At 40.5% G+C, this 18,588-nt stretch overlaps 1 protein-coding gene across 1 annotated transcript in view; it reads left to right on the top strand.

Moving 5' to 3' along the window:
• The window catches only part of FOXO1 (forkhead box O1), a 61,536-nt gene that overhangs the window by 6,629 nt on the left and 36,319 nt on the right, over positions 1-18,588 (top strand). The gene's annotated exons all lie outside the window — the stretch shown is intronic.

The raw sequence follows: 18,588 nt of genomic DNA on the forward strand, positions 1-18,588 counted from the left end.
CCCGGTTCTTCGTTCACGAAGAGACTGGCCATTATTAAATTGTCTCTTAATTTTCTTTACCCAATTTCTATTTGCTGTGATAACTGTTCATTTACTTTTAAGATTGTAAGTAAGACTAAACACCAAAACAAAACAAAACATGAGTGGCTTTGTATACTGACATAATGAACTAAATTTTCTTGAAGTGCTTGACTTAAAAGAACTTCGATACAAAAGTGATGTAGCTGCTCTCTTTGCCACTGCATTCTTTGTGGCAGAGTCAGCTGCTTCCTTATTAACATTATTTTTGTATTACTTACATGGTTTTACAAGTTATTGGTGAGGTTGGTGGTTTTGGGAACTGGAGCTTTTGTTGCCTGGGATGGAAAGGGGAAACAGTGTGGTACAAAATACTAATTGTTTAGGTGAGGTATGTGAGGTAGTTTTTGTTTTGGTTTTTTGTTTGTTTCTTTTGTTTTGTTCTGTTTGTTTTCTTTAATGCAATGATTGACAGTAAAATAGGCAATATTTTTGGTGTTTTGTTTTTTTTAATAAGACTCCTGAAATTATGTAGTCTTGAGATGTCTACTCAGGCTTTTTTCAGTTTCGAAGCATAATGCTATCTAAATATGTGCATCTCTGTTTACTCAGCTTGTGAATATATTGTAAAAGGAGTGCTTGGCTTTAGGAGTAAAAATGCAGATACATTTTGCAGCCACAGGTTTGTGAAATATGCAAGGCTGTGGCTACAGAGATTCAACCCTCAGCCCTTCTGTTTTGGGAGAAAGTTCATATATGAAACAAGGATTCCTAATGGAAATGATTTTATAACCTTGAGTAATGAATAATAAAATAAGACATAGCAAAGATAACCTGATAAATAGTTTATTATTTTCCTCTTTTAGAAATATGTAGAAGATGGATATATTTACTTTATTGTCAACTCCTGTGAGGAAGGAACTTCAAATTCACGGGTGCTGGCTGCAGCTAGTCGTAGTTAAACATATGGTAGTGCATACTAATATTTTAATGAATCTTTTAGCATTTTGTTTGTAAGTCTGGTTGCCAAAATGGGTTTTAAATATTGGGGAAACTGCTGTTCATGATGATAGATTGCACTTCAGAAATAAAGTGCACTGTGAAGACTCACATTTAGAAGAACAACATCTCTGCTGTTATGTAGAGAGCTTTAGCGTGAATTAATTGATCTGTGAGGACAAGTGCTTTTCACATTTAACTAATATTTCTAAATATACTTACTAAACATTAATCACTTGTGTTCACTCAACAAAGGTGCTTTATTCCTGTACTGTAGTTTGTAATATGCAGTTTAAATGAGCAGTGCAGCAGCTGTATCATGAGGTTTCTTGGTAGAAGGTAGAAGGTGGAGGAATAAAAAGAACTAAGTCAGCTGCTTTTACTGGGTTGATGATTATCTTCTAAGAACTTCATTAGGCCTCATGCTTGTTCTAGATTTTGATAGTGGATACTGGTCTTTACCACATTGCTTAAAGTGATACCTAAGAAGGCAAATGTGTTAAGTTTTGAAGCACCTCTTTAATGAATGGTAGAGGTTTAGCAATGCTTTGGTTTGTGGGACCAGAAGTGGCTCTAGCTTTAAAAGTATAGTCACTTAAAACCTCCTGGGACTCTGACAGCTGCTGCGTCAGACAGAAATTAGGAATTGCTGGAGGAGCGGAGGGCAACACTTGCTTTGCTCAGACAACTTACTTTTGTTAAAGGCATCTTGCATCAGTGCATAGTATCAATGATGTTATAGTTCTGTTTAAAAATACATCTTATTCTAGAGTTAATTAAACTTAAAGGTACAAGTCCTCTCTTGTTCTAATCTTAGAAATCTAGTTTTTGGGAATGCTAGGAATCCATGCAGCTGGAATTGCATTCAATCCTGTCACTGCTTCAAGACAGCATGCCAGGGATGGCTGTGATTGCATCTAAGTAGCCTGTGTTTCTCCAAGTGCTTTACTGGTGTGTGCAATCTAGGCTTGTATTGGTGTGAGCATGAGGGGCTCCTTTTTAATTTTGTCAAGGCTGTTGTTATAGAGGTCTAAGGGGTGTAGGTTCTGAGGCCTGGTACATGCATACTTGAGAGAATGTACTGGGGACATGGTCTCTGAAATACTACATACTCAGATTTAAATTTGGACTGTTTACCAAAAAAGTGCTTGCATGCAGAGATGCCTTTAACCCATAGTATTTGCTGACTAAATGATATCTTCTAATTGTGCTTTGTAATATAAAGAATTCCTTATTTAATTAGCTTTTTTTTTTTTTTTTCTATTTATTGGTCAGTGGCTGCTTGCTGCCAGGCCTCCATGCTTCTATGCCAGGATGTGAAATGATGAAGTGGGCTGCTGTTTGCTTCTTGCATGTTGGTGTGTCCCTCTGAAAATATTAGAGACACCCCTCCTGTAATTTAGCTACTACCAGAATGAAATTTTCATCATGCGTGGAAATCAGGAAATTAAAACCATTTTTAATGAAATGAGTGGTGTGTGTATATGGAATGATATATGTGAGCAGCCTTTGTGCTCTCCATGGAAACTGTAGTTTTAGGCAAAGTTGAGGGTTCATAAGGACAGGAGATGCAGAGGGCAGCCACTTGCTGAGGCTGACCTGCAGCTCGATAGCCGTGCAGTATTGGTACCGCTCTCTTGTTCCGCTCTTGATGCTGCAGAGGAGGAGAGTAGCAAGTGAGCAAAAGCACTGTATCTGGGAGGGCCCTACACCCCTCCTGGTTGCCTGGACCTGGCTGTAAGTTTCCATGTTGCAGCTGGCCGTGTGTGGATGGGGAGCAGCTGCTATGCACAGACTGTGTCCTGGGATGCACCACTTGCCTATTCTGCTGGCAGATCCACCTGCTGGTGGTGTCTGCTTTAGTGCTGTAGTGATATGTGCCTCCTGACAGAGGCAGAACTTGTGGCTGTTTTGCTTATATGCTGACCTATTTAAAGTTTTACAGCAGAGGTACTTTGATTTTGATTGTTTTATTGAAAGGGGAGCTCTGGGGCATCGGAACATGGACATTAATTTTGTAGGAGAAAAATCAAAGGGCATGGTTTTTTCCCTTACTGGATAAGGAATATACACATAGTTGAGAATATGGACTCTAATTTTCGATATATTGTTGGCGGTCTCACTAGCAATGGGAAGGTAGCAACTTCTTCAGTTTTCTTGCGCTTAACTCCAGAAACTGTGACGTGGGTGGGGTTTCACTTACCCATCACTGACTTTTCAAACTACGCAGTTAGATAAGACTGAAGCAACTTGCTATAAATGTGGTGACTTGTTAGACCGCATTTATTGTGCAAATGAGCTTACATCCTGCAAGATCAGCAGAAATGCTTAGTGTTTGCCTGGATGAAAATTAATTAAAATTTGGCGACTGAAATTAAAGGAATGGATTTGTTGCCCATTGTGTTATATGAATCTGCCTTTCAGTTCCCACAGTGGGAATTAGTGCAATTGCAAATGTTTTTTTGGCATATGTAAATTTTAAGTTGGTGCTAAGTTCTGGCATCTGTAGCCTTCTTAGATTTTTACTGCCCTTTAATATGTGTTAAATGTATTTGAAGCCGCCAACAGGAGTAAGGATACTAATCATCCAAAAATATACTGTTGTTGTCGTGGTGTAGGCTCATTTGCTTGTAGCTTGTATTTGCTTAAAACTGATTTGAGCTAATGTGCTAATTTGATTGTAATTGTTAGAATTAAAAAAAAAAAAAACACCAGTGCCATACATATCTTGGATATATACCCAGATTTGAATTTTGATTGCCAAAAGCATACTTACAGACTGAGAGATCTTTAGTGTTTGCCAACTAAATTATATCTTATAGCAATGCTTTGCAATATATAGAAACTCCTAATTAGATATTCAAAAAATGAAGATGCTGTTATTCAGACATGCTTCATAGCAGGCCTCCGCAATTCTCCCCTGTCAGGATATGAAAGGATTATGTGCTCTGTGCTCCTGCTCGCTGTTAATGTGTTGATTTCTCTTTCCAAAAATATTCTCTTCAAATGTGAACCTTCAAATTAAATGTAATTATTTGCCACCCCCCAAGCCCCTTCTTCCAGAAAACCTGGCTCTCTGAAGGCATCCTGGTGGTGCACTGAGGGAAGAGGAATTATACCTGCTGTTGTTGTCTACGCCTGGAAAAGCACAATTAGCAGGTGTAATTTGTAACTGTTCGGTTAGTCCCTCTCTTATTTCCTTGTCCCTTCACACCCTTCCCCTGCAGGACTGCCCTATGAAGCTCCAGCATCAGAGCACTGTGGGGGCTGAGGGCTGCTCCCAACTACCCCCAGCAGCCGTCCTCTCCCATGCAAGTACTGGGAGGTGTGGGGAGGTGTGAGCAGGAGGCTTTTTGGGAAAACCTAGTGCCTGGGTTCTGCCTCAATGCTGGCAGGGTGCTGCTGTGCAGATTTCAGTGAGTTGTGACCCGGCAGCTGCCTCATGCAGGAGCTGAGTCTGTCAGCAGAGTCCTGCTGAAATGCTTCTGTCTTCCAGGTGCATTTGTGGCTTTTCTGCTTGCTGCTCTGGTGGGAAGAGGAGGTCAAGGAAAGGAATCACATTTTCTCTTTGCAGTTACCCGAGAAGTTATTAGTGATTCACTAACAGATTGCTCACTGCTTAAATCAGTTAAAGTATATCCCGTGGCCTCTCTGGAGAACACTGTCCTCCTTGCTGGCTTTATTCCTCAGTAATGTCTTTCAGTGTGTCTGGAGGTACAGGTGAGGGAAGCAATGCCTGTGCTAAAGTGAAAGATTAAACTGGAAGATAGTAGGTATATATTACATATTAGGAAGAAATTCTTCATTGTGACAGTGATGAGACACTGGCACACGTTGTCCAGAGAAGTTGTGGATGACCCATCCCTGGTAGTGTTCAAGGCCAGGTTGGATGGGGCTTTGAGCAGCCCGCTCTGGTGGGAGATGTCCCTGCCTGTGGTGGTGGAGTTAGAGCTTGATGGTCTTTAGGGTCCCTTCCAACCCAACCCATTCTATGATTCCATGATTTTATGAAATGTTATTCCCAGATAAATTTTTTTTTTTATTAGATTCATTATTATTACTACTAGGGTTTTTTTAGATTATTATTACTACTATTTTTTTTTGAATGAACTTTGTGGTGATGTTGAGGAAGGTTGAGTTGCCAGAGCCAGGTGAGGCTGCTGAGGTATTTGCAGTTACTGTTTGCCTGTTGACCCTGCTACACTTGTCCTGCTTCAGCCCTGACTCTTTGAGCTGACCTCTGCTCAGCAGACAGGTCTGCAGCTCAAACCAGAAGGTATTTGAAATCCAAGATGAGGATGCAGCCTCACATGTGATCTGATCAAATTTTGTTCTATAATTTAGACATAAATAAAAATGCACTATATATTTTTATCTAGCTAGATATATTTAGATCTTGATTACTGTTGAGAAATCTATAATGAAGGAAGCAATTTTTTTTGTTAGATGTGAAAACCCAGAGTGTGGCTGCATGTTTAACTCAGAGCAGCTTTACTTTTTCACAGCTGTTATACTTTCTCATCCCTGCCATCATTGGGATGAAAATTAAGGCAGAGCTGGAAGGCAGTTCAGCATTTTAAATGCAGGTGGCAAGATGTTTGTAAACCTCAGAGTTGGATGGATAGGTTGAACCAGAAGCTTTCACTTTTGGGTCAAGTTGGGGGATTCATTTTTTTGCCTTATTTTCCCTTTTCCCTTGATGAATATACACAGTCTCCAAGTAAAACTGTGGTGTCAGATGTGTATGGTTGAGGGTTTACCTTTACTGCAAGGGCTGAGTGTCTCTCCCAATTTTATGTGAGTATATATTCTCGCTTGTGGAGTTTTAGTTCTGATCTAGGGTCTGGTCCCTGGTACTTCTGGGGTGTTGTGTCCTCCTTATATACACGTGTAGTAAATCCAGTAAATGCCTTCTTGAAATACAAACAAGGATAGGAGTTTAATGCAGAATTTTAAAGTACAGCCTGTTGCAATTGATTTTGGGAAAATCAGGAGATACTATCTTAATGCCAACTTTTCCATGCTTGTTAGGAAACTTGAGTCACTCTTGAATAATCCAGTTTGTTCAGTCTATGAAAACCTGATACTGCACTCTTGCCATTTTCTTCTTTACAATTCTGTGGCAATGACACAGTAATAAGCATTAAAAGGAGAAACCATAATCTTCTCTGCTTGCAGCCCAAGCCAGTGCTAGTCATCCCCTGATGCTATGAAGTCATTCTTTGCTTTGAGGTTTCTAACTAAAACTCTGTTCCAAATATCTGCTCTGGGTGAGCAGTAGGGGCATTAGTGAAGGTGTCCCGGTGCCCTCTCACTGCCTCCGACCCCTCTTCAGACCATCCTCCCGTGGCCAAGGACTTCTGCAAAGTCCACACCATCCCTTGACAGAGATCCCTCCTTCCCCTTTCTGGAGCTCTGGAACAAAAATGAAGATGTAAATGAATTTGCAATGATTGCACAACTTGGTTATGCAACAAGGCTGACGTGGTAGCGTATACATATGTAGAAAACGCCTTTTTGAGGAGATGACATTAAGCACAGTTTCACCACCTTCTCCCCAAAGATGAGGGCAACTATTACTGGCTTCATCCCTTGGTTGGTTAACCTGCATATTAAAACACACCAAATATTCAGCTTCTGTTGACTGAGGATTATTGTTGGTAGAGCAGAAAAATAAATCAGTTCTTTTGGACTGTTTATATGGGAAGGAGATTCTAAGCTTGGGGCCTAGAGTCCAGGCAATTACAGTGGTCAGTCCTGGGGCAGTATCCTGCACTGTAATGTCTTTTTTACTGTCAGCATAATTTGAACCACCTAAGTGTGTGTTTTGCTTCTCTTTTTCAAATGAGTGTTTCAGTTGGAGGCAACCTGTGCTAGTCCAACAGGTCAGTGAGTGAGTGCTCAGTATTCCTTGCATCTGGATACCCAAGTTCTTACTTCCTATGGTTTTTAACTTCTCTGGGAGAAGACATGCAGGACAGCTGACTCCTGTCTTTTTTGTAAAGCAGGGGGATTGATAGTATAGCGCTCTAACTGACTTTTTAAGGCAGGCTGCTTGGTAGGGCTGCCTTGACACTGAATGTGATGCAGACCTTAGTTTTGTCACTTCCCTGGCAAGTTACTTTGTGTATCATGTGGGCTGGTGGGCATACTTGTTGATATCTTGGGGCAGGGACAGACTTCCCAAGGTCCCTTGCATGTTTTCAACTGAGCAGATTTGCATTCAGCTATTGGGCACGTGGAAAGTTGTTCCCCTAGCTAAGATGTGCAGTCTCTAGAAACTGAATCTATCCCATTTCACCAGAAATGGCTGGGGCCATGGGTAACATCGTGTTCTGTGGCTCTTGGCCTGCCTGTGGCTGGTACAATTTTGCTTTTGTGTGGGAAAACAAATCTTTGTGTCCTGCAGTTGCTTTTCTTGCTCTGTATTAATTCTTGATAGGTAGAATAGTGCTTATTGCTGATTGAAAGGAAAATTCTGCAAACTAAGCAAGAAGACTGACCTGACGACTCCTCATGACAACTGCCTACTTTCAGTTAACATTCAGAATATTTTTAACCTAGTTTACTCCTTAGAGGCTAATAGAGTGCTGCTAGAGTAATTTTCAGATGAATCATGCCATCTGCCATGCATGCTTTGCTGTTTCAGCAGTAGAGGAGGAGAAGGAATATATACATACAGAGGTCTGAAATGGTATGTTTGTATTCTCTGTAAAACTAATTTAAGTTTCAGAGGTGGGGTTTTTTGTATGTGTTTGTTTTGTTTGTTTGAGTGGTGTGGTTTTGCATTTTATCTTTCTTATTTTAGCTATCAGTTTAACATGGGGCTCTAGTACTGATACTGCTCTCTTGGGTGGTCAGTGCCAAACTTTGCAGAAGCACACCGGACATGCTTGATCTGATTTGCTAATGAGTTGAAGTGATTAGTTGCAAAGTTCTTTTTTGAAATCGCAGTTCAAATGTTGATTATCAAAGTGAGCCAGCTATAATTTGCAACCCCCCCTAAAAATCAAAAAGATGATAATAGAACTTTCGCAGAGAGATAAAACTGGTGGGTGTAGCCTGGCAGTGTAGAAGGTAAGGTCAGTGGTGGAATGAGTTCTGTGGGGCTGATGTTCAAGACTTGTTTTTCTAGGAGCTGTCCGGAGACAGGGGAGGAGTGTCCCTAGCATGCAGCCTTCCTACCTGTGGGAAAGTGCAAACTGGTGTTTGAAACCAAAAATTCATTACCACATTGGAGCATTGGACGTGTCATGTCCCATCTTGTGCTTTGTCCAGAAGCAATTATCTAGGAGACTAACCAATCTGTTAGTAAGGTTCATGGATTTGGATTTGGGTTTGGAGAGGGCTGAAATCATAATCTCAAGGACTTTGTATGTCAACCCCATTCCATCTTTGAGAACCAAGCTATGATATTAGATAATGCTTTAATTATTACCAGGCAGAGTAAATTCTTCTGTTCTAAGACATTGAAAATCTTCCTTTGCTTCCTGTCTCAAACATCTAATTTTCTCACAAAATGATTTGGCTGATGAACTGTTTGCACTGAAAAGTACTAATAGATTGTGTGCTTTGTTCATGTCTTTAAGCTTTTTACAATAATTTTAACTCTTGTGCTTGGTTTTAGTGCCCTGACAACTGTATTTAAAGAAACTGAGAGCAGAATTGTGGAGCAATTAAACTGTTTTCCTCCCTTTTCATGCATTTCACCTCCGCCCCTCAAGGGAATGGTATATCTGGTGAACGCCACTTAATCATGTGAGGTCAGTTGAAGGCCTGAGCAATAGCGTGCTCTCTTTTTGAAGCAAGAAAGACAATTTTTAAATGCCAGGAATTAAAAGCAAGGATTGCTTGCCTGTGGAAGGGAGTTGCTGCACCAGATATTGAGCTGACATGCAAACAGATCTCTGCTACCCTTAGATGAGGATTAGTTTATGCCCTGAAGCAAACGGATTATTAACTCTTGTAATTTTATTTTAGTATGTTTAACAACAGATATTGTTGCTTATAAAACCCATTTAATCCTTTTTAATCACCGCAAGTCATTTTTCCAGCAGTTATCCTGCAGCCATGGGTTCCAATGGTTAGTTATTTACCGAGCAAAACATAGCGTATATCTGTTTGCCTGTGTATTTTTGAAGTAATTCTTTAATTCCTTGGATTTGAGTTAAAAAAAAAAAAAAAAGGAAAAAAAGTTGGGCCTCTACTTCTGTTTCCTTTTCCTCCAGCTGTCATGATTGGTATCACCCTCAACCTTCTCATTTGAGCAGAACTTGGACAACCAGGAACTCTCTTAGGAGGTGACCAAATCTACAACGTGATCATTACTGCTTATGCTTTTGTAATAATATTTTTTGTAGTTATACCAATTATAATTGGAGGATTTGGCAACTGATTAGTCCCACTAATAATTGGTGCCCCTGATACAGCATTCCCCAACTCTTCAAATACCTGCAGCAGGCCTTTCTTTTGCTCTTTACTTTTTGAACACTCTTGCTACATCCTCAATTTCCCTTCAGTTTTCCCTGGCCACTGCTGTTGCTGATGTGAAACACCAGCAGATTATCCCAGCAGATTTTTATTAGCTTGGGCTTTGCTCTGCACCTCAAGGCATTTATTGATAAATAGCGGCCTTGTATTATGGGATGTATAAACAGGAGCATGTGACTGCCCTCTGCATTGGATTTGAGAACATAGGAAATAGCAGTGGTGGTGGTGGCGGCGTCATGATGCTCTTATAGGAGGCAGTGCCTTTTCTTAGGGCTAAGGGAACCATGGGGAAAGGCTGGCAAGATTTCAGACATGCAGGAGGTTCTTCATGTGTGAAATAAAAGCTGTCAACATCAAAAACAGTATAGCCAAGAAGAAATATTTCCATTTTCAAAGATGATGAGAGCAAGAACATTGTTGGCAGATGTACAGAAGGGGCACCAGGGGAAGTAGAGGCCTGAATGGCTCTCCTAAGGGAGACAGATGAAAGCTGTTGGCGCTTATGGGGATTGGTGGCAGCGGAGGAAGAAAATAACCCACCATAGTTATTGGCATCATTTCTTGATCTTTTACCCCTGTTTCCTGTCTACTCCTGGGGCAAGAGCTGGTTTTTCCTGTGCTTTTCATTGCTAGCCATCCACCATGCCATGCTGTGCAGGTGTCCAGCAGATGAACTGATGCTGCAGCTTGTCCTTCAGTAACCAGGCTAAAGGGAAAGCACACTAAACCTCCTAATTTTCAGATTACCTTCTAGGGTGAGACAGAGGTAAGAGATAATTGACACAAAAAGTCACTTACCAGGTTAGGTGCCTTTAGCTAGGTATGATGTGTAAAAGTAGCAAGAAACGATGGACATATGAAATACTGCTCACACCAGAGTCTTCAGGCCTTTTGCATTGGCCTACCTGGTAGTCAGGGCAGTGCTGTGGCTGTGGAGATTTCTTCTGAGGTTGAAGTTTCCTAACTGTTCCAGTTGTTCTGCTGAACAACAGGGTTTAGTAACACACCAGCTGAACTTGCAGCTGTGGCCCAGGGTGGTTCTTTGTTCTTGCGAGCCAGCTCTTGGGTCAGCATCCCTGTGGTGGCCCAGTGGTTGGTGTCCCTGCCTAATGGGGGCACACAAGGCAGGGGACATGGGCATGAGAGACTTTACTGTGCTGTCCTCTATAAAATTTTGGGGTTACCGACTTGAGCCCTATCTCCCTTCCCTGCCGAAGGCCAAGGAAAATGGAAAGGAGAATTTTGCTCTTCTGGAGTACGTATGTTTGGATACACATGGATGGGCCATGTGCTCAGAAAGAGGGGTGGGAAGCCTCAAGCCTTTTCAGGTTTTTTGCTCAGTCCTGGCCACTGTGCTGGGACCTTTCAGATCTTACAAAAATCTGGCCTCTCCATGCCAACCACTGGGATGCAATGCAGCAATGCTGCCTTGCATGTTGAGTAATTTTGTGTTCTGTCTAGTGCATGTCTGAAATGAGGGTGCATGTCATAGAAACATGGAATTGTTTAGGTTGGAAAAGACCGTTGTGTATATGTATATAAGCCACTTTCCAGCAATGTAAAAGATTAGGAATGAGAATGAGACAGAGGTAACATTTATGTCTTTCTAACTGTAGAAACTTTGCCTCTTGGCTCTGATTAAGCCAGTGTTTAGCCTGTGAAGATAATTTTTTTCCTCTAACGTTGGGAGATCTGCTATTACAAGCAATTTTGCCATCAGGGCTGGATGGCATAAAGTGAATACCTGACTGAGTTGAAATAATTTGATTAGTCTGTCTTTTGCTGGGAGAATCCCTTGCTCGGGCCTATCCCAGGGATAAATGAATCATGCAGAGCAGAAATTGAAATTGCCAACAAAGGCTTTAAGTTTGTTGCTGGTAAGTGACTGTTAAATGAGCTTTGCTGTAGGACATGTGCCTTTTCATAGAAATGTCTGTAACATGGACTTAGTTATACTGAAATGTTAAACTTCCTTCCAAATTTAAGGAAAAAAACCCAGAGGCTAGAATATGCTTTTATTGTCAGAAACTTCTGACGAAGTTCATTGCTAGTGCTGCTGATCTGCTTAAGTGCTACTTATGCTGGATTTTATTACATGAGGAATAGAAATAGAGTAGCAAAAACATATCTGTACTGAATATTTCTTCTCCCCGTTAACACCTGTTTTCCCCTGCCATGTAAATCTTGTGTTAATGTTCACATAGTTTGCACCAATAAGAAAAACAGATGTTGCTTATCATTTAAGTTTTTACTTTTCATTTTGTACTGGCAACCTAAAGGTCATGTGGGTAACTGCTGTGGAAACCAGTTGTGTGAGAGTCCAATAAAGTTCTGAGGTTCTTCTGCAGGACTGAAGCTTTAAAATAGGAAATAGAGGTTTATCCTTTGCCCCTGACTGCATAGCTGGTTGGGGCACCACAGTCCTCTTCTGAACAACATGTGAGGTTGCCTGCAGGTTTCTTCCTAACTGTAAGGTTAATAGTTGCCTTTATTTATGTCTAGTGGTTCATATCCATTTGTTGACTTTCGTGATTCGAAGTACCTGTTGGTGTTGCAAGCCCTTGGGTAACTGTAGAAGGGGAAGAAGATAGGTGGATATGAAGAGTGTTACGTAGTCTGCTTTTAGCTTAGGAGGCTGGTCTGTTTGAGATTGGTAGTCAGTGAAGGAGAATAGGTTCCTGTTCTAAATGTTCATAAGGAGAAACTTCATCAGGCATGGTGAATAACTCCCAAGAAAGGATACAGCCCTTGTGCACATCCCTAGAGTTCCTTCCAGACTCAAATTAGGAGACACCGTGAGTTTAGGTGTAGTCCTGAGCGTACTGGACTAAGATGGTATCTCGGGCCATGTTGTTTCTAGTTCATGTGAAGACTTTGTATTTTGACTCCATAGGAGAGTGGCACAGTTTGCCATGTTGTGCAGACATTGAAACATCTGGGTTTCTCTCTATATAGGCTATAGTTTGACAAACAGAGTTGGAAACCAAGCTCTGGACATCTTCTTGCTCATACCACAGTGGCCACTGAAGGATGGGGAAGAAGGTTCTGTAAGAAGGATTAAAAAGCAACTATCTTCTAGTCACTAGAGAAATTGTGGGTTTCACTTGTGGCTGCAATGGTCTGCTCTTCCAAGGAGGTAGAAAGGTGAGGGTCATACATGGGGTTTAACCCACACCTAACTCCCTGCTTGCCAGCACTGGGAAATCTGGTCTCTTAAAGACTGAGCACAACCACATAATTCACACACAGCATAGGTGTGGGGTTTTTTGAATAAATAGCATCACTTCTGTGCCTATGGAGCCCAAGAGGATTCTCACCCTTTTCCATTCTGAAAACAAGACCAGGGATACACAGCGGTGCGTCATGTGTCCCAGTTCCATGTGGTGAAATACGTTCTTTGAACCAGAGATTGTCATGACATCCATCGGTCTTGGGCTTGCCAACTCCCAGGACAGATGTAAGGTGTATCTGAACTGCAAGCTTTGTACTGTCTAGAAAGTCTGTAAAGGCTGAAAGGTCTTGATATGGCAATAAAAGCAATAACTTGCAAGTAAACTCAGTGGGTTGCAGAGAAATTTTCTCATATTTTGGACTAGAAGAGTTTTGAAAACCCAAGCAAACAAATGTGTTTTGGTTGTGGTGTTTATAAGAAAAGACAAGAGAGGAAATGAGAAGTCTTTGAAATGTGAGTTAAATCACGAGTGCCATGAGTTGTTGTGTTTTTTCTTTTTTGCTTTGTAAAATCCTGCTTTCTCTTGCTGAGGTTTAGTTAGGAAAGTTTTACTTTCTAAAGGGAAGACAATATGTGTCACAAAGAAAAGGAATATCTTAAAGGTAGGTAATCTGCTACGTAGTGGAGGGTTTGTTATGGAGAAAAACTGCAACCATAAGACCTTACAGGATTTCCTATCAGTTCAAAAAAGCAATCCTTACCTGGAAGCATCAACTCTTCACTAACATTGTAAATGCAGGTGAGAATAAAAGAAAAAGATGCAGACTTAAATGAGTGTTACAAATAATTAATAAGGAAGATAACTTGTTATGAATTATATTTAAGAAAATAAATATTCCCATTCACAAATTAAAATAATGAAAAGAGTTAAAGGAGAAGCTAATGTAGTTCAAGGCTTGTGTACTTTTTCCAACTTTGTTGTTCAGTACAAGGTATGACAACTGTCTGCAAGTCTTGTCTTTTCTGTGATCTTTGGGTCAGAAGGAAGAGTTTTTTTTCCTCTTAGTGGTGTGGGATAGAGAAGAGCAGACTTTTCCTTTCAGAAGCAGTGCTGTGTAATGCCACTGAACAGATCTGTTCACATCACAAGCCAAAATGGAAATAAATTAAAAAGTCCGGAAGCTTAAAATGAAACATTCTTCCTATATTTTTAAGAGTTGAAGTCCAAAGTGTGAAAGGGATTAAAAATTTTAATTGTATCTGGGGGATATATATAAATCCTAATTTTTTACCATTCCAAATGCTGGGTGTTTTGTTCTTCTTTGTAGTGTTATCATTGAAGTTGTTTGATTTGTAACACTATTTTGAAGTGTAGCTCTAATGTGAGATGTGGCCCAAAAATATGGAAACTTTACTCAGTTTAGAAAAAACCTTTAATGAGTCACAAGGCAGTAATGAATTCAGCTTCTGTGTTCATCACTGGAATATTCATTATTATGAATGTCATAAAACAAAATAATAATTAAAAAAAAAGGTTCAGTTCAAGAGTAAAGTAACCATGCTTGGGATCTCCTGTTCGTGGTGGACCCCCTGCCAAGGGATGTTGTTTAGGAGGGGCTTAAGGATGCTGTGGAGTTTGGGGGCCTTTCACTAGGGGCTTGCAGTATTTGGGGGCTGCTAAAGATAAAGGAGTGAAAGTAGCGAAGTGGGAAAGGGAGTGCAGATTGTGGGGTTGAGGTTATGCCCATGGGAAGCTGTGGAGGACATAGTGGTGGGGAATGTGATGTGGGTAAATCAGCAGGAAACTATGACATGGTTTGTTTTGCTTACATAGCTTTAGTGTATCAACCTTTCACACGGCAGTATTTTCACTTATTTTGACATGCATTTCTATTGAAGGCAATTGAGAGAAGCAATTGCAAGCAAAGGCAACCTTAAACGTATCAGGAATCTTCAAAACATCATCTAAAGCCTAGGAAGAGGCCCAAGAAGAGAGGAGGTTTTGCACCCTCAGAGGTGGTGGTGGGGCAGCTGAGGAGGAGCACAGGGCAGAGGAGAGGGCTGGAGCAGCGTGGGGGCTGGTGATGGAACCGGGAGCTGAATCTGGGACCATGAGTCAAAGTCCCATGACTCCATTGCAAGACCATTAGTCCTTTTAAGTAGCTGCCAAGAATTAGGGTTGATGGATAGCATCAGAACAGAACTCAAATTATTCGGGGTTTTCAGCTAGAAAACAGCATGGAGTTGAAACCAGCACTACAGTGTGTCTCACAGGCAGACTCTGGCATGGCCAAACATGCACAGGATGAAAATGCCTGTCCTGTAGCTCTGAGTCCTGGCCACTGTTACCCACAGGATCTTGAGGTTTTAAAGGTCATGATAAATTTTAGTTACCAAAGCATGTATAAGAACCTGCAGAAAGGATATGCAAGAGAAGGAAATTGTTAATTTATTAATTTAAACTGTACATTTAAAAAACTTGTAGTCAAGAGACAACACTTTAAAAGTGACTTTGTACTTTAATCTGCATTTTTGGTACAGATTGGTCATAAATAACTTAGCAGTTATTGATTACCCATTTATTAGCAGTAGTACTCTGGGAATTAATATTTGGTTTTCATACTCCAGTTTAAATTATTGGTTTATAACTTGTTTTTCTACGTATAATTCAAAAAGATGTCAGGATTTTTTTTCCTACCATGAAATACTGGAGAAATTTTATATTCTTAGTGCATGTTATTTTAATTCAAGGAGTTTTGTATTCTTTGTATGTATAATGCCAATTACTGTGTCTTTTGAATATGCAGAGTCATAGAACTTGCAATCCTTTCAAACAGTTATTTCCCTGGAAACAGCCAGGGCTGTCTTCGTGATATTCACCCAGATTTTTTCCTTTATAATTTGTGCAAATACTGTCTATTTGTGTTTTCTACTATTTTAGGTGTTTTTATTTCTTTTCTGAAAATGGATGTCATTTAACACTTTTATATATAACTTGCTTATGTATTTTTCTATATTGGCCTGGTTTTTCTATATTATTCTGTTGTTTTAACTGTTCTATGTATGTAGGCCATTCCGTGTGTATAAAAATATATGTGCTCCAAATCTGAGCTTGAAATAGTCATCTTAATATGTCTGTACTTTTTGGCTAAGTCCATGAAATAATGATGCTTATTTTCTTCAACTTCTTATTGTTCTTTTAGTTTACAAAAGATGTAAGGACTGATTGCAATACTTGCTTACAGTACTCCTGCTATTGTATATTTCTGTGTTAGGTAAAGGATGAGTATTTTTGGGGTGCTGGTGTTTCATGGGTCTCTTAATAGCTTTCAAGGGGACATATTGTGTGGTTTGTGTGTTGGGGCAGACTTGAGAAAAGTAGGGCACTGTTTGCTTGCTAGCAATGCAGGAAGCAAGAGATAGCAGTTTTCTTCTGAGTTTACAGCTTGAGGTCCTGAATGTGGACCTCAAACGCATGGCTTGAGTTGTGAGCATGTTGTGAATGCTGGAACATGATTAAAGACAGCTTTTTGGGAGCAAAAGTGGCATCAAGGTTAGAGTCTAGACCTTTACCTCAGCTCAGGCAACTTGTTTACAGGAGCCAAGTGGTGGAATCACTTTGGCAAAGAGGCTATTTGTCACAAATTTCATATTCTTTGGATGTTTGTGCAGTATTTTTTCTTCTGTATTTTTTCCTAAGGTATTGTTTTTGCAGACCTTATTGAAAACATGCTGTTTTTTCTCTTCTAATTTGATTGTAATAAGGGCTTTGTTAATCAAAAATAAGTGCAATAAGGCAGAATGACTTGGTTATTTTTACATTTTCCTGTTTAAAAAAAAAGCCTCAGTAAGCCAGCCACAATGAGCCGTGATGTATTTCCTCCATCAGGATGGAGAATAAGCCATTTATTATTTCAGCTCTGACTCACAGTGAACCTGCTGACACTGAGACATTTTATAATCATAAGGAACAGGTTAGGGCAGTAACTTGGACGCCAGGCTGGGGATTACCTACTTATTACAGTGTTTTACAACCTGGATACTTTAGGTTTTCTGGCAGAATGTCCTAAACCTCACACTAAACACCACGTTGTTATTGTACAATTACTGCTTGCAGGTCTTGCTGTAGGTGGTGCCAGCTAGACAGATGCCTTCATTATAATTATCTTTTTTACTATATATAAAGATTTCATCCCTTTAATCCATGTAAAATTTACTGCTCTTGAAAGTGACACTAATAGTTATACTTCTCGCCCTTCCTCCTTGTCCTGTGTTGTTCCCAAACTGACCAGGGCTAGGCTTGCTCAATCCAGAAGCAGGAGATTTCCAAGGAGAACCCAGATTCTGCGGGAATTGGAGCTGATGACTCAGTAGACGGTGCTGGTGGTCATTGCATAGTCCCCCGACACAGTTTGTGAGAACAGCAGTGCTAGCTCCAGTGTCCTGGCCAAACTCCAGCTGAATAATTGCTTTCTGCCTGCCTTGAATTCCTCTGCAGCTTCAGCTGGAGAAGTTGAGCTTCATTTCCCTTCTTGTAAACAATCTTGTAGTGTTGAAGCGGAGCTGCTGCTTTATCGCACCTTAGAGGTAACTCTATTTGGCCGTCGGGTGAGTGGCTTTATCCTTGCACTTGTGTGTAGCCTGAGAAATGCTTGGCTGCATTTGCGGATGCTAAGTCCTGGCTTTTCATTCTTTCGTAAAAGTATCTATCCCGTTGTGTTTGATACTTGTGTAAATAACTTCAAATTATGTGGCCTGGGAATAAAAGTAACCAGAATCTGACTGTTTGACTGGCCAAGCCAGCTCCTAAAATGCTCCTTTTACTACGACGTGTGTGTGACATCATCTTGTACTCTACTTCTTCAGTAACAGCCTATTTATTGCATTTACTGATAACGAGGGCATCTGTGAAATTCATGTCTCCGTGATAGCTAAATGTTGAAAGATGACTGGGAAAGGAACAGAGATCCTCATTAGTGGATGAGCTCCTATGTAGCTATTCAAGCACATTAGGTGGTCTCTTGCTCTTTGATAAGCGTCACAGTGGGCAACCTGTGGCTGGATGTCTCTTGTCTACTCAATCACAGATATATAGAGTAGATGAGAGAAGTAGGAATGTAGGTCAGAAAATCATGTCTACTTTGAGAGTGTCTTCAAAAATAAGAGTGTAGCTAGTGCCCTGCTCTGGGCATTGGTAGGAAGGAAGGTTTGCTCAATGAGAGGGACCAGTCCTGCATGCAGGTGGGTACTGTAACTCCTTCCACATTACGGGAGCTCTGCCAGTATTTCATTACTCTTTCTTCTAACAGCAGAGGCTTGAGGTCTGGTGCTTCTGAGAGAGGAAGTGACTGGTGATTCTATACATTGGTTTTTGATGGTCATTTGGTTAAACCTGGTATCTGGCTATATGTTCCCCAAGCTTCATAGCTGAGAGACCCTTGTACTGACCTCGTTTTTATCAGTGAGTAACAAATGGAGTGTGATTCAGATGTACCCTTCCACATTTAGCACATGCAAAAGTTACTTGCAAAAGGCAAACTGCAGATAGAATAGCTGAAGATCCTGACCCCTTGATTTTATGTGGAGACTTATGTGCATAAGAGCTTGAATTGCTTTTTTATGAGGAAAATGGAGAAGTTAACCTCAGAGTTGAGCTTATGCTGAGGTTTGCTGTTGAGTTCAGAGGTTGTATAATCTTTTGATTACCAGATACTGAGTACAGGTTTGAGTACAAATACTAAATCAAGATTCAGTGAGTTTTCCTGTGCATATAAAAGGTAACTTTTGTCATTTATTCTCCTGTAGGAGTTAGGCTTTGCATGACCCACTCCTAAACTGTCCTTTATTTGCATATTCCCACCTTCTCTTGATGAGGGGACTACTCATCATTGTGTTCTTGAAGACTGCTT

Source organism: Empidonax traillii, unplaced genomic scaffold (genome assembly GCF_003031625.1).
Source record: "Empidonax traillii isolate 1590-97213 ecotype Southwest subspecies unplaced genomic scaffold, ASM303162v1 scaffold219:size747757, whole genome shotgun sequence".
NCBI lineage: Eukaryota > Metazoa > Chordata > Aves > Passeriformes > Tyrannidae > Empidonax > Empidonax traillii.